General features: G+C 39.1%; 1 long non-coding RNA gene across 1 annotated transcript in view; it reads right to left on the bottom strand.

Moving 5' to 3' along the window:
* The window catches only part of LOC125616322, a 48447-nt gene extending 32877 nt beyond the window's left edge, over positions 1–15570 (bottom strand). Inside the window, exons 1-2 of the long non-coding RNA XR_007346948.1 lie at positions 14846–15570; positions 14306–14414 (exon numbers count right to left, since the gene is read on the bottom strand). This is a non-coding gene — a long non-coding RNA (uncharacterized LOC125616322). The remainder of the gene's footprint in view (positions 1–14305; positions 14415–14845) is intronic.
* Positions 15571–15801: the final 231 nt, after the last annotated feature.

Raw genomic sequence — 15801 nt, 5'->3', positions numbered from 1 at the left:
ATGGAGACTAAAAGCCATCTTTACTCCCACATCACCCCTGAGTACAGCCATTGGTGATAGGGGCCCCTCTCACCAGAGTTCTGTCTCTGAAGTTTTTACTTTGCTTTGATACCACTGAACCTGATGAGTGTGTTCCATGACACATTATTCCTTTGGTGTGGAGATGGTTGTTATAGATACAATCCCATTGTTCATTCATTCATTAATTGGCCAATCAATCACAAAACACCTACCTTGTGGAAATTGTCCTTCAAGGAACTCAGGTATGATCTGGGAGTCACTTCTGGACTCTAGAACCCATGTCCTAGTTCCATTTCATGAGTCTGGACAACACCCTGTGTCATTCAACGCTTATAGTAGTGTAATGTAAAAAACAATCTCAGTGCTGGCCCTGCTGACCAGGCTCCTGCCATCAGATTGCTAAGAGTGGAAGTACAATTCCAAGAACCAGTTCCCCCGCTGTAGGTGAGGACCATCACTGCCACCACCATCTCCTTTTCAGATGGTGTGGTCATTCTCTGCCAGTAGGAATAGGTTTCCTCTTTGTCTTTAATTCCAAGCCACTAGTGTATTTCAGTGCCAATTCATTTCAACATTTTTTATTGGTTGTCAGGAACAATATAGACAAGTATCTCCACCCTTCTGAACTGCCTCCTTGTCTGAATGAATACTTCTTGACAAGCCATTTGGGGTCAGAGGGGAGAAGGGCTTCGATTTTTCTTCAGCAAGGGATGACAACATCTACTAGTTTTCAGTGATGATGAGGACATCCCAGGGTAGGACATTAACTGTCATCATAAGCTGTTCTATGGAGAATTTATTTGTCCAGTATATTTTTAACTGAAAACAAGGGACACTTCATTTCTGCTAGTAGCAAGAGTGTTACTTTCTTCTTCTGGGGATAAAACTAGGTTTAGGCGGCGTTGAACTCAGCAGGTCTCCATTCCTATCCCCTGGTCCAGGAAAAACAACAACAAAACACCCTGCAGGTGTGGCCTAAGACTCATCCTCCAGGTCCGGAGCCGCCGCTGCCGCGCATGGCTTCTCGCTGGGTGACGCGATGTCCCTGGCGGCCGCTAGAGGGAGACGGGTGCCTGAGACAACATAGCTAGGGAGGCCACCTGTGTGCCCACGTCTCCCCACCCCAACCTGGCTGGGCCATCACTCGGATTTACAATGTTTGTGAAAACAGAGCTAAATCAAAGATAAGTTGCCAGATAAAATACGGGATATTAATTCAATATGAGCTTCAGATAGATAACAATTACTAATACCAAAAAAGCATTTTTTTTTTTTTTGGTTCGGAATTCTTATTCAAATGAAATTAGAAGTAGGAGTGCTGTGCATTCTTGACTATCACACTGTTGGTTGAACCTATATCAAAGTTTTGCATCCTGTAGACTGGAAGAAGCCTTTATCTTCACAGCTGGCTGAGAATCTATTAAGCAGTCTGTGGCTTTGTCTGAAAGCAGGAGGAATGGTACTTCCTGCACCATAAAATACTCACTCCATTATCGTCCCCAAGACTGCACAACTGAAGTCCTATCGGTGTTTAAGAATTTTTCCTGAAGATGTGAATATCAGGAGAAAAGGACACATGTTCTTGTTAGTTAACCTTTCCAGGAGCCTTAGTTACCTCTTGCTAGTAATGAAAAATAGATTGAGAGGCAAAAGACAAAGCAGAGAAGGGCACATCAAGATAAAAACGAGGGTCATAGAAGAAAGAGACTGGGGAGCTTCGTGGTGTCTCCTAGTTAACAACATCGTGCAGGGCTGGAGCCCTTTCTAAGAGTGCATTTAGAATCTGAATAGATGGTTCACATCAAGTTAAAATGACTTCCAGCACTTGGAATGCCCAGCCACGATTAGTCTTCATTGGTCATAATAGTTTTCTCAGAGTGAACAAACTCAGTATCAAGGAATGTTTTTTTTTTTTTTTATTTCTCTGGTAGTTGAAATAGAATTCTAACATACTTTGATCTTAGTACAGTTGAGAGTGATCATGAGGGACCTGTGCTTGCCAACAACTGGCTCATCTCTCAAGGCTTTTCTTATTTGCTCCATTTTCCTATTCAGTGCCTCCAAAGGTACATGCAATACGGAGAAGGTTCTTAGAAAAAATTATTTCCACAAATCTCAAAATAGGAGGCATTCCTCCTTCCTCTTTTCTCCCAAGGTCAATATCATGCAAAAATTTCTGGTGGCAGCGACAGGCTGCCATACATCTGAGAGCACATTTAAATTACTGACCTTGAGGATGCTGCACTCTCCTGCAGCACTAGAGGCTTTTTTTTTTTTTTTTTTTAACACTGATGAAGTTAATATCAAATAAAATCAGCAGGGGGCACAATTTCTTCACAGTGTTAGGTTTTGCTTTTTGATTAGAAAGGAAAACACCTAAGCTGGTTCTTTGTGCTGTTTTGAATGGGTGTTATTTGATAATCCAAATATCAGAATGTCATGCACGGATTTATTTTCCCCTGAAAAAAAGCCATCTGAAAGGGGCTGGCAAATTTACTGACAATGCATTGCTGATTATATCATATCTGCATCAATGATTTTTTTTAAAATGAACGATCATTGAGTGGATGTATTTAGGACGATAAATTCAAGCACTACTGTAGAAGTCTTTACCCTTATTTATTTAGTTTCTCTACATAGTCGCATCCTGATGGTAACGCCTATCTTCTGGAGATCTAAAAGACAGGTAGAAGGAGGTCATTTATTGATTTAGTCAGCGATTGTAGCAGATGCTTTCAGTGGCTGAGTGTTACAGCTGTCTTACACATCTTGGAAGAGTTTGTGCACTCAGAATACGTCACAATCCAGTTTATTATATACTCTTCCTGATTTGCTAAAAAAGGAATAGAAATCAATGACCTCATCTCACAGCATTGTCCTATGTGTAACATGAAATGATCTGCAATGTCCAAGTGTCAGTTCCTACTTGGTCCTGGTCAGAGCTATTTTAATCACTTTATTCTCTTATCATTCATTGTATCATCTTCAAAAACAAAAATAGATTGTGAATACCGAAATGATTCAGGAAATTCTATCACTAAAGGGTCACCAAGAGCTCTTTTAAATTATTATTATTATTATTAAATGCAACATTAACAATAGCCCAGTATCATGTAGAATTTTTTTGTTTAAGGCTTGACTTACTTGTACTTATTAACTCATTGCATTTCTTCAAGGCACAGTGAGATTCAGATATTAGCCTAAATTACTGATTTAAGTGAAAAAGAGATACGAAGGCACACAATCTAGCTCTGAAAACAATGTATGACATTTTACAAATTGGATTTAATTTTTTAAATAAGTAATGATTCAGAGACGTTTTATTTTTTAAAATAACTTTTTTAAAGCTTTTATTTTCAATTGACATAATTATACATATTTATAGGATGCAGTGTGATGTTTCAACAGATGTATATATTGTGTAATGATCAGATCAAGGTAGTTGGTATATCTATCGCTCAAACATTTATCATTTCTTTGTGATGGGTACATTCAAAATCATTTTTATTGGCTATTTTTGAAACATACATTTAATTTTTGACAACCACAGTTGCCCCGCTCTCTTATAGAATATTAGAAGTTATTTCTCCTATCCAACTGTAGCCCTGTACCCATTACGACCCTTTCTCTAGTCCCTCCCCTCGCATACCCTTTCCAGAATTCAACTTTCTGCTTCTATGGGATCAACACTTTAACTTCCACATAAATAAAAGCGTGGTATTTGTCTATCTATGCCTGACATTTCTCTCAACACAGTGCTTTCCTGGCTCATCTCTGTTGTCACATGTTACAGGATTTTATTCTTTTTTATGGATGATTAATATTTCTTTGTGTATATATATTTTCTCTATCTTGTCATCTACCAGTGGACCCGTTGGTTTTGATTCTCTATCTTTTCTACCATGAATAAACACGAGAGTGCAGATCTGTCTTTGAAATACTGATTTCCTTTTCTTTGTATGTATACCTACATGTGGAATTGGTGGATCATGTGGTAATTCTTTGAGGAATCTCCTTACTGATCTCTAAAATGGCTGGACTAATTTATATCCACACTAACAGTGTACGAGAATTCACCTTTCTCCACAACCTCTCTAGCACTTATTATTTTTTGTCTTTTGGATAATTATTCTAACTAGTGTGGGAAGATATATCAGATATATAATTAGTGATATTGAACCTTTTTGCATAGATTTGTTAGCCATTTGTGTATCTCCTTTTGAAAAATGTCTACTCAGAGTGTTTGCCTATTTTTAGTCAAATTATTTGTTCATTTTTGCTGTTTAGTTTTTGAATTGCTGTGTATCTTGGATATTAATTCCTTGTCAGATGAATAGGTGGCAAACATTTTCTCCCGTTTTCTGGGTTGTCTCTTAATTCTGTTTTGTCCGTTGTTGTGCAGAATAAATAAATAAATACGTGGATTTATTTCTTGGTTCTCTATTCCCTTCCTTTGACCTATGTGTCTGTTTTTAAGCCAGTATCATACTATTTAGGTAACTATATTTTGTAGTGTCTTTTGAAGTCAGGTACTGCAATGCCTCCAGCTTTGTTCTTTTTTTCTCAGGATTACTTTGGCTATTCAAGTTCTGTTTTGGCTCCATATAAGTTTTAGAGGTTTCTACTTCTGTAAAAAAACACCATTGGTATTTTGATACGGATTTCACTGAATCTGTTGATTGCTTTGGGTAGTATGGGCGTTTTAACAATATTAATTTTTCCAATCTGGGAATATGGAATGACCTCTTCAATATCTTCGATCAGTGTTTTATAGTTTTAATTGAAGAGTTCTTATCTCCTTGTTTGAGTTATTCTCAGGTATTTTATTTTATTTTGTGTAGCTAAGTAAATGCAATTGATTTCTTTTTCAGCTAGAAAATTTTATTTTTGGTATATAGAAATGTTACTGAATTTTATATGCTGATACTGCAATTTTTTCTGTTCTAATGCTTTTTAAATGAAGTCTGGGTTTTTCTATATATAAGATCATGTCATCTGCAAAAAGAAATAGTTTAAATTTCTCTTTGTCGATTTTTTTTAATCTTACCTAATTGCTCTGGCTAAAATTTGTAATTTACAGTTTTTAAATTAAAAGGTATATGAAGAACTTTGCTTCTACTCTATTTACCCTGTTCTCCCATCTCCCTTTCTTCTATTTGTAGTGCATTCTTCTAGTACTTTATGCAGTTGCACAAACAAATGCATATTCTTATCCCCACCCCTTTATCACGATAGACTTCATATTGTGCTCACTATTCTGAACTTTGCTTTTTTATAGAACTATCTATCCTAGACACCTTCTCAGAGTAAAACAGAGAGATATCTTCATTCTCTTTTCAGCTACCTCATATTCCATTGGGAGGACGTGCCACAGTTTATTTAATCAGTCCTCTGTTTACGGAAATGAGTTGCCTCTCATGTTAGGATGTTATGAACAATATGCTAATACATCACTTGTGCATGCCATTTTTAGCTGTGTGGACATTTCTGTAGGATGAATTCCCCAGTCACAGATAATTGGGTCGAAGGGTGAAAGCATTTGTAACATTGCATAAATACTGCCACATGGTCCCTTCTATGAACTACCATTTGTACTTCCCCAGAGGTGCACTAGAGTGCCTCTTTGCCCAATCTTGCTAATGGAGTATATTATTAAATTTTTTGCCAACATGATAAGTTAAAATGAAATTTCAGCATAGTTTTAACTGTCATTTTAAAAGTCATGGTCAGGGTTGTGTATATTTTCATTGGCTTAAGGGCCATTTAAACATTTAAAAAAAAAATGTGAATTGTCTGTTCATGTCCTTTCATCTCAATTTCTAGGAGTTTTATATTAAGACAATAAACCATATTTATATGATAGGGAAGTCAAATATTTTTCTTGGTTTGTATTTGCTTCTTACTTTGCTTATTTTTTGTTGGACTGTGAATACATCTTGTATTGTTAAGTGCTTGAATTAAAATATAAAACTCAATATTATATTATTAATTATTCATATTTTAAATCTTATTCAACAAAAATGTGTTGAATACTTACTACTGTGCATTCCTCCTTAAGTTATGGCTATGCAACTCCCCTGGAAAATGTCGTAATGTAGTGAGTGAGACAGTTGTATGAATAAATAATTTCAGTGTGCCATTGGTAAGGGTTATAACAGACATTAGAACGAGATTAAGATTACAAATGGCTTGATTTCTTTCAGAAATTTGCAGAAGATTTCATAAAAGAAAGTTGTTTTTCAGCAGGGTTTTGAGGAGAGTTTGACAGGTGGAAGAGAAGGAATGTAGGTTAAGATCTCACAGTCCAATTCCTGAGGGATTAGTTCAGTCTTGGCATTCAAGTAGCTCTCTCCTCTCTACATCAGACAGATCAACTGTTACTCGTATCAATTTACCAAAATACAGTTAGTAATGTCAACTATTTCTTACTTAAGAATATTCCTACCTGAGAGGAGTTATTGTAGCTAAATTCTGCAAAGCTGAGTAAGCTTGAGTGGCTTCAGATGACAGTGCCAATCTTGTGCTGTTCTCTCATAACCACTTGATGGTAGGTCTGTTATTCTACCTCCAAAATGAATTTTTTTAAAAAAGAGTTCAGGGGCTGACACATCGAAAGCTCACAACTCTTTTTTTTTTTTTTTTTTTAAAGATGTTGAGGGACCTTTATTTTGTTCATTTATTTATATGCAGTGCTGAGAATCGAACCCAGTGCTTCACACATGCTAGGCAACCACTCTACCACTGAGCCATAACCCCAGCCCCAGATTGTGACAACTCTAATAGTTTTTTTTCTTGTAGTCTTGCAGTTTCTACAGAATTGGAGATTTTCTTTACAACACCCCATCATTTATTGGTCAGTTCAAGTATGAGATGCAATCACCGCGGGAGCAAGGAGAGGTATTAGAGTCAGCTATTGACTGGTCTTCCCTACTGAACTGGCAAAGCTCGGACCAGCAACATTGGTTCAAGTGGCAGACACACTTTGTTGTCTGCCCAACTTACCTTGCTGTTCTGTTCCATCAGTGAAACAAACTACTGTTTGGTTTCAAGTGACAAGGAGGCCAGTCCTGAGGTGTAGTGTGGTTAGTCTGGTCTAGTTTAGCCAATCATGCTAATCTAGTTCCTCTCTTACAGAAATTGGTTGTCTGGTTTCCTTTGAAGCTCAGGGTTCAATGATGTGCAAGGGGAAATCTATTGCAGAAATTTTACTTTCCTAATAAAACAGGTAGACTATGCCTTGCCTTAATTTTTCATACTGCCTGAATCTAAACGTGATATCTAGAACTGCACAGCCATCTTGTGACCAAGAAAACTAAAGACGTTTTGCAGGGTTGGGGATGTAGCTCTGTGGTTGAGTGCGTCCCTAACAAGCGGAAGGCCTTGGGCGATTCCATCCCCAACATTGCAGAAAAAGAATGCTTGTAATTGCATCAGCCTGACATCAGATTGTTACTTAACAGAACCTGTGTCCAGATTTCTCCTTATGTGAAGCAGAGGAAAAATCCCTATTTTCTTAGGCTACTGTTGGTTAGAATTTTCTAGGAAGCAGTTAGGCAGTCACTAAGCAGTAGCATGGCATGTCACTGCTGGTTTGTCTTACTACATTTCTGGAAATTCGCCCGTTAACGAGATCACAAGCTCAAGTGGATGTGTTATTATAATAATAATAAACATTATTATTATTATATTATCATTTGTGGTACTGAAGACTGAGTCCAGAGGCGCTCTACCACTAGGCTATATCCCCAGCACTTTTAAAATTCTTACTTTTTTTTTTTAGATACACATGACAGGAGAGTGTATTTTGACATATTATACATATATGGAGTATAGCTTATTCTAATTAGGATCCCATTCTTATGGTTGTACATGATGTGGAATTTCACTGGTGGCATATTGAGATATGCACATAGGAAAGTCATGTCAGATTCATTCTACAGTTTTCCTATTCCTATTCCCTTTCCCTTCCCTTCATTCCCCTTTGTATAATCCACTTATCTTCTATTCCCCCCCTCCCTAAAATTCTTGTTTTTGAGACATGGTCTTGCCAAGTTGCCCAGGCTGTCCTTGAACTTCTGATCCTCCGGCCTCAGGTTCCCCAGTCACTGGGATTACAGGTGTGAGCCTTTGTGCCCAGTGGATTTAGACAATCTATTACTTGTACAGACAGCATAAGTAAGATCAGCACTGTGTTGGTTACCTGCATCCTTGACCCACAAGATGACACCAAACCCAAAGGGTCATTTGCTGGGCTCCATGAGCAGTGGGGCACTCTTGCTGAGGAGCCGACTCAAAGCCCTAGCTAAGCAGGTTTTTAGTCTACAACTATTCTTGTAGGAGCAGGGCAGTTGGAAAGTCCCTGCCTCACTGGAACACGGGAAACAGATGTAAAACTGCCCCTGGCAACCTCCCAGGATGTAGGGAGGTGTAAGGGGAGCAGTCTTATGACAGCACCTCACAGAACTACCACTTTTGCTAAGTTCCTGAGAGGATGACAGAGCGTTCACCAAGACAAGTCAGACTGTGGTCAAGCCTCAGTTTTGTGCCCTGTGTGGAGACCTGCTAGGGTGTCAGGAACTGTGGCAGAGCTGCTCTCTTACAAGCCACAGGTAAAAGCACTTCTAGTGAAGAAATTTCTATATCAGGGTAGCATGGGGGAAGGGACTTAAGCTTGTTGAAGGACAAAAGTTTGTCAAAGGAATAATATATTCTATTTATTTTCTCATCTTTTGCTAAAATGTTTCCCAGTATCCCATGAGACTGATTACTGTGATCATTTCCTGCATACAAAGGCAGCGCTGAGGTGTGTGTCCAGACACCTGCAAGGACAGGCACCAAGGTCTTGCATACACACACGTGTGCAGGAACGTGTATGTGCGTGTGTGTGTGTGTGTGTGCACTTAGCATCAGCAATAAGCCTCACAGACCCCAGCACACTATATCAACATGCTTTCTGCAGCTGCCCTTTGGAAGTGGTGTGTATAATTACACATTCAAATTAATTCCAGCCATACAAACTGGCTCATCTCACTTTCTTAAATATATAAGGCAGATTTTGAAATATGAAATTCCAATTTTAAACCTTAAAAGAAACCATTTCATAGCCTTTGTTTATCTTTTCCAGGTCTGAAAGAAAAGCTCAAATACCTGCAAGAGCAAAGCTCAGGTAACAACACTGTTTATTTGTTTGTCATCCCAAACTACACCAGCTAGGAGATGTTATTGTTATATGTGATTTATAATCTTCATGTCATATCACCTTAGTACCCTGAAGCAGAATTTATGACGTCTGTATGTGACTCATCCTAGCTTTCGACAGGGATGAGATTGAGATGGCTTTATTATAGTGGAATGAAATAGATGTCTTTGAGTGGAGCTTAATTTTAATACTGCAAGTAACATACCCAAGTCACCAATTCCATGGGCCCAGAACGACAGCACACATGGAGGTCCCAGGGCTCCCCTTTACGTCTCAGTCTCTCACCATAAAGTACCTTGCGAACATGCCAACCTGTATGACCTTACTTTTCTATAACCAAGCTCTTTATAATGCTTTGGCCCCCTTTAATCATTTCCCTAAAAAAAAAAAAAAAGGTTGTATGAAAAATTTTCTTGAAGTCTGATTTGTAATCTTTTAAAAATAAAATTATCCCACTAAGTAAGTTATTCCTTATGAACTTTAGAATCTGCTGGAGAGACTGAATTAATTTTCTAAAGTTTCTAAAGAAAGGACAGATTAAGATCACTAGGTGGGAGAGGTGGGGAAGATGAGTCATGAGACTGGAAACAGGGGGGTTCAGTGCTACAGTCCCCACACCTGGTAGCGAACCCCCTGTTGAGCCCCAGCTTCAACTCCCTCCCAACACCACTGGAAACAGCCTTCTGCACTCCAGGTAGGAGAGTGGAGGACTGCCCTCAGGATGAGCAGACTGGGCAGGAGAACAGAGCTACAGACACCAATATTTGAGGGTTACTCCAAAAAATGTCCATCTCTGGCTGTAACTCCTTGGTGAGGTTAACCAGAGGTTAACCAGGAAACAAAGACCAGCCTGTGCACAAAACTTCACTCATCTCTCTAGGGCCTCAGTTTATGAATAAGAAAAGCCCAGGAGGGACAGACAGGAGGAAAGCCTCTAAAAGGAAAGGCAGAGACACAGAAGTCAAAACCAGAAGGACCTCAGGGATTCAGAAACTATACAGAGCTCATACTCCTTTGCGCTGAGGAGTCTGATAATTAAACTCCCCAGAGCATGAGAAAGAGACAGGAGAATACACTACACCCGTGAAACAAGAGCTGGGGACTCTTGGAAGTTAATATTTGAATGCTGAAATGGAAACGGCCAGCAGAAGTGCTCAGAGATCGATTTAAAGAAATAGACCAGGAAGTAAAACAAGCAAACAAAACCCACTTTAAAGGTTTCAAATAGAAAAACAGAAAATTAGAGGCTCAAACTAGGAGGTAGACTTAAATAGTAAAATTTCTGAAAAGGAAGGAAGAAAATGAAAAAGAGGACATTTCTGAAGAAATAATCAAAGACATTTTGAAGAACTGAAATCCTTGGTTTTCAGATACACATGAGAGAGCAGCCCAAGGAATGAGAACATACTAAAACCAAGGGCTCACAGAGGCTGCAGAAGGATGGGCTTTGTGCCCCCAGGAGCTGCACTGGTCCCTGGTTATGTTTCCAGCTTCCTGCTGGGACTGGACTCTGCTCTAAAGCATAGGCCACAAATCTGGGTCTGGGCAACATGTGAATTCTTGGCTGGGCCCTTCTTTTGCAGAGTTGGACCCTGTCTCTGTGGCTCAGTTGCTAGGAACCTGCTTCAATTCAAATGGGTTCTCCTGCCCCTCCATTTCTCTGGAACAAGACTCCCCTCTGACCCCAGTGATTTCCCTTATCCACAGAGTTCTGTGTGGCTTCTGTTCAACAGAGAATCCCTTGGATAGAGTCCAACAGCTGGACTCCTCTCATTCTGGGATTTGGAATGTGGGCCATGCTTGCCACAACATGCCTGAGAGTGAGTGGTTCCTGATCCCAGCTCTGCTCCTTCCAAACTTACCCCTTACCCCTGCTTCCCTCTGGCCTGCATTCCCCAGGGCTGAGCCTAGAGCACTTTTTTAAACAGCATCTCATTCTCTTATAATTCAAATATGTGCTGAGTATTGTTTCTGGACCATATATTTGGGTCAGGAGGATCTATAGACCTTAATTGCAAGATCTCAATTTTAAAAAGTGCCTGTCTCAACAAGATAATATTCCTAAAGGATTTGTCAACTTAAAATATTTCAGTGAGTTGTTAAAATGAGCTGTATCATCCAAGAAAGTCTCCCTTCTTTGAATAAGAAAGAGAGAGAAACAAGACAGAGAGATGAGGTAAAGTGGCAGAGAGGAAGTTCTTGGTTCCACCATCCATACCTTCTGCAAATATTTATCAAGTCCTACTGTGTATTTGGCATTGCACTCAGCACTGAGGATGTACCAGAGAGTAGAACAAGCCCCTTCCTCATGGAACTTATGGTTGAGAGCTGTGTATAAATTATAGGTTTGTTTGAGCCATTAAGGCAGGGAATCTGCTTTTCTGGGAACTCCTGGGTGAAATTCCCTTGTTCAAGAAAGCCTAGATCATACTGGTGCCCTGCCTTAGCTCACAGCCTTAGGATCAAACACAGCCTCCCGGAGATGGTCATAACCTATCCAGCACCAAACAACCTGTCTACTTCAAGATCCATCCCACACTTTGATGTACTTCCCCTCAAATAAAGGATTGGGGCCTTTTTCATGTTTTCAGTTCCAGTCCCTATCAGGACTGGAAGACCCATCAGGCACCCCACTTTGAAATCTAATTTCTGGCTTTGTCTTTTATTCTTTACTGATTATTTCAGATTTTTTTTTATTTTCCCAGGTGGCTCACACCTCTGAGCAGGAATCTGCTGGTAACCCCGGCAGTTCAATAGTGGAGACAACAAACAAGCAAACACATTTTACTTATCTATTTTATTTCTCAAACACTCGGAATAGCTGTATGTCAGAATTTGCTCCAGAGCCTTCAAGAAGTAACTCATTTAATCCTTACCTCAACACTGTTAACATTCCTATTTTTCAGAAAAGGAAACTGAAGCACAGAAAAATCAAGTACCTTGCTTAAAGTCACATGCTGGCAAGTTACAGAGGCAGGCTGCATGTCAGGGCACTTATGTGCTTTCCTAGAGGCTTGGGCAGGAGTTAGCTCTGTGGGACAGCAGAGTGAGGGACTGGGGGCTCATGCGAGTCCATGTCGCTTTAGATCAGAAAGTTGGGGAGGGCCTTTCTGAGGAGGTGCCATGCCTACGTGGCCCTCCGTGGAGTTGGGAGCTCAAAAAACTCTGCAAAATAGAGAAGGGGATTGTAGAGGGTGAAGGAGAAGCCTTTTCCCCTTCCCACCCTCATGATTAGCTTCAACAGAAGTTTCTTGTTTGGCAAATGATGTCAAACTCCTTAAATTATGGCAAGGTCACAGTTGCCAGGAGCTGTGTCCACAGTCTCCCCTCTGGGAACAGTTGTCATGGCTTCTCAGCAGTTTTTATTTCCTCTCATGACTGTAAATTAAATTCTGTAGGTGACACAATTTTCACCCATTTCAGCTATGTGATACACTTCTCTGCATTTTAAAAAGGTGTTAATCGTTTATCACTCTGTGACTAATTCTATGCTCATATTTATCCTCACTATTTGGATTTTTGTTGTTGTTGTTGCTATTCAACATCACATCTACAAGACACCAGGAAATTATGATAGGTGAAATTTACCCAACTAGATCAAGTAAAGGTTTTATTTTTTCCTTTCCTTTGGTCTCTACATTTAAACTCTGCGGTTCTCATGATGCTTACCATGGTCTCAGTTTATTTTTATCAGTTGGTAATGAAATGACAGGACTGACATGCCCAACCTGTCTTCAGTCCTAAAGTGCTTTCTGCAATTAAGAGTCTTAAAATGAGAATGATATAAAGAAAAGCTTTCCCGGAAATGGCATGACGCCGAAGTGGAAGCCGGCATCCCTACGTAAACTCATCTCTTCTCTATTAAAGGCCATAAATTTTCATTAGATGATCAATAGAAATGGCATGATTGCTCAGGAGCTCAGCCCTGATATTTAAATTCTTCTCCTCAACCTTAATGAGGGCATATATGAGAGCAGTGGAGTGGGGTGACATTTAAGACTTGGATACTCTGAGATTAGACACAGATCATTCAGACGTTAGGCTGCAGGCGAATGGAGATCCTAACAGGCTCTAAATAGCAGTCATGGTACAGTAGTTATAATAGTCCCCCCTTGTCTGGGGTTCCTAGACCTAATCTTGGAGTCTTGGAAAGTATTTCCCACAAATAATGAGGGACTAATGTAATTACAAAAACTGCAATAAGATTAGCAAGCAATGTCTTGTGTTTTGAACATGCTTTGAGATTCTCAGCTAGCATCAGCATTGTGTAACAGGCAGTGTGAAAGGAGCTTCTAGCTTACATCAGGCCATGCACACAGGAGTGGAGAGAAGATGAGGGGCTTCTGGAAAGGTGAGGGAGTCAAGAGGAAAATTAGGTGAAAGGCAGCTGGAAATAGGATCTAAAGGCAGTTACCCCTAGGTGTCCATAGGGGATTGATTCCAGAACTCCCTGCCAACACCAAAACCTGCAGATGCTCAAGTCTCTCATGTAAAATGGCATAACGTTCACGTATAACTTACATCTTCCCATATTCTGTAAATCATCTCTAGATTCCTTGTAATACGTAGTAAAACGTAAATGCTATATAAATAGTTGTTATACTGTACTGTTTAGGGAATAATGACAAGAAAAAAGTCTGTACTGTTCAGTACTTTTTGGTTTTGTGTTTGTTTGTTTGTTTTTGTTCCTGAGAAATATTTTCAATGTAGAACTGAGGAGTTCACATGATTGTGGTGCTTTCCATTTGGTTGGATGTAGTTGGGCTTCTTAACCTTGGGGACAAAGTCATAGTATTTCTGCAGCAAAATGTAAAATTGCTCACATTGTGTGCAACGAATGAAGTCTATAACAAGTTTCATGTCAATTAAGGTCAGATATTACTACTAAAAAAAGAAAATAGCTCTTACATGTAGTTTACAGCTTTTTAGACTTCAGAATTGGAAGAAAGAATTGTGAAACTGTAATCCATTTTGCAAACAGGTTTTCTGTTAATATGTCTGCTTTAAAAACTATCCTAAAGCTGAATAATAACTTGGAATGAAAGTTTAAGAATTTTAGTTTAAAAAAAAAGTTTATATACTTACATGTAGGTAAAATTCAATTGAGTTGAAGAGACAGTGGAAGAAATTTCTGAAAGTATTCTCATTCAAGAGGATGGTGTTGGGTTGATTTTTGTCATGTTTGTAGAAAAACCTTGTAAATCAATGATAGAATAAAAAAATGTGAATGTTTAATGAATCGCTTTATAAGGCAACAAACTCAATTGTATCCCAGGTACCGTACCTGGCTTATGAGTGTTCAATAATTATTTGTAAAATCGAAAGGGCATTCAGTTCATAAAAGCCTAGTCTATAAAGACTGGTAGGAGATTTTCTGAATACTTAATAAAATATTTCATGAAGAAGAAATGAAAAATAAAAGTGAAAACCAGTAAAGGGAGGAACTACACTAGAAGAATAGTTTTCTATTAATAGAAGGATAAAGTAATTCAAATTAAAAAAAATCATATGTTGAGACTCTAACTCCCAATGTGATAGTATTTGAAGATGGGACTTTGGGAGGTTTCGATGAAGTCATGAGGGTAGAGCCCATGATGGGGTTACTGCCCTTACAAAAAGAGATACCTGAAAGCTTTCTTTCTCCTTTTCCTCTTCCTCTTCCTCTTGTTCTTCTTCCTCCTTCTATTCCTCCTCCTCCTCTTTCCTTCCCCTCCCTGCCAGGAAAGGATATAGTGAGAAGGCAACCATCTGCAAGCCAGGAAGAGAACTCTCAGTGGCAACTGAATCTCCTGGCACCTTGATCTTGGACTTCCAGCCTCTAGAATGGTGGAAAATGCATGTCTATTGTTTAAGCCACTTAGTCTCTAGTTTTTTATCATGCAGCCCGAGCTGATTAAGACAAGAGCTTACATGTGATCATATTGCTCTAAATGCCATCATGAACTTACAAGAAGAAATAAGAGAGTTAAAATTATACTGCAGAGGGGTTAATATATAGTCCCTATCTCAATCATACTTTAGCTCCCAGTATAAGAGTCCAGTAGCCTACTCTATTTTTAAATTGTGTATTGAGCTCTTCAATTAGAAATATTTCATAGTCAGATATCAGTGAGAAGAATGCACATTCATTCAATGTACTTACCATAAGTTAAGAAATCTTGGAAACAGACTTGGCTGAGCAACTGAGTCATAGCTAATGACTTGTTTTGGTTTTTTTATTATTCCTTTAGAATTAAAGAGCAGGAGTAGGTACAATATACATACAGGTTGACATTTTGATTCATTCAAGATCCCTTTGCTTGGTTTTGTAAGTTTCAGAGACTAATATTTTTTGTATTTACAACACAGGATTTTCAACAGAAGGAATTATAGAACAATGAAAAACCAGAAGTAAGATGGCTTAGAGATCCTGTGACCTCTAAATATACACCTATTTATAGCCTATATTTATTTTCTAAAGAAATAACTTTGCCACTGGCCTGCAGGATCCAGCACCCTGCCTTGACTCGCCTGGTGTAGACTAGCTGGGCACCCCTGAACATGGCTGCCTGCAATGCAGCTTCCCCAGAATACCACTTTGC

Source organism: Marmota marmota, unplaced genomic scaffold (assembly GCF_001458135.2).
Source record: "Marmota marmota marmota unplaced genomic scaffold, marMar, whole genome shotgun sequence".
Taxonomy (NCBI): Eukaryota; Metazoa; Chordata; class Mammalia; order Rodentia; family Sciuridae; genus Marmota; species Marmota marmota.
This window is presented reverse-complemented; position numbering and strand designations above follow the sequence as displayed.